The following is a 967-nucleotide window of genomic DNA, read 5'->3' as shown; positions in this document are numbered from 1 at the left end:
AAACACAAATGCAACAATATTAAAGACATTAACATAAATACATGCAGTGTACAGATTGTAATCTGTAGCAAATTTGATAAAAATAATTACAGTATATTTATATGAGTGCGTGATATATAAAGACTATATACTAGAGGACATATATCATCTAATATATATATATATATATATATATATATATATATATATATATATATATATATATCCTATATTAATTGCCAATAATAATAATTCATATATGCATTAAGAATTTCTATGTCCTAGTTCATCTATCCAATTACTAAATATGTAGTGCATATATATATATATATTTTTTTTTTTTTCAGGGGAGAGCGCGAACGCAGTCCCCCACTACCACAAATTATGCAGTCGAGTTTCCCGCATTTGGGGAAATCGCAGGGGTCAGCACATCCGGAGTGCAATGGATAAGCCTCGCCCTGGGAAAACCACCTTCGTGATCATGGTATCTCCCCTGCCAGGTAAGTATATAGTAGTGCATATATTTTGTGTCTCAGGAACCAATTTGTAAATAAGAATGATGACAGTATTTTAGGGATGTGACTTTTGTATGCTTTGTTGTGTGCCATGCTTATTGTGTGATATAATGGTGTTGATTTTAAGGTCAACAGACACAGCAGTGATCAGATATGCAAAGTTTTAAGATCTTTGAAACTTACATTCAAATGGGATTTTTTTTTTTAATTTAAAGCTGACAGTACATAATGTATCAGAGAATTATATGACTTATTGAAAAAAGGCTATCCAGATGTAGAAATAGATAGACATTTTCTATGTTAGATTGATAGTCCAAGACTAGATCAATATTTTCCTTTTTATATAGGATACATTTGTGTAAAATGTACTCTTACTGAAGCAAGCATTTGAGGAAAAAAAATGGAAAAAGCCACAGCAGATTAAGTAAAACATCACTTCAGGTAAAACCTGCCATTGCAAAGTCCCCAAGACT

The 967-nt window shown here is 31.3% G+C and overlaps 1 non-coding gene across 1 annotated transcript; it reads right to left on the bottom strand.

Annotated features, from left to right (window-relative positions):
* Positions 1–323: 323 nt before the first annotated feature.
* LOC123457969 lies at positions 324–487 on the bottom strand. Its single transcript, XR_006635312.1, has one exon. It is a non-coding gene; the product is annotated as a U1 spliceosomal RNA (small nuclear RNA).
* Between the last annotated feature and the right edge of the window lie 480 nt (positions 488–967).

Source organism: Jaculus jaculus, chromosome 1, assembly GCF_020740685.1.
Source record: "Jaculus jaculus isolate mJacJac1 chromosome 1, mJacJac1.mat.Y.cur, whole genome shotgun sequence".
In the NCBI taxonomy this organism is placed as follows: Eukaryota; Metazoa; Chordata; class Mammalia; order Rodentia; family Dipodidae; genus Jaculus; species Jaculus jaculus.
Note: the sequence above shows the minus strand (reverse complement) of the source record. Positions and strands in the feature narration are given on the sequence as shown.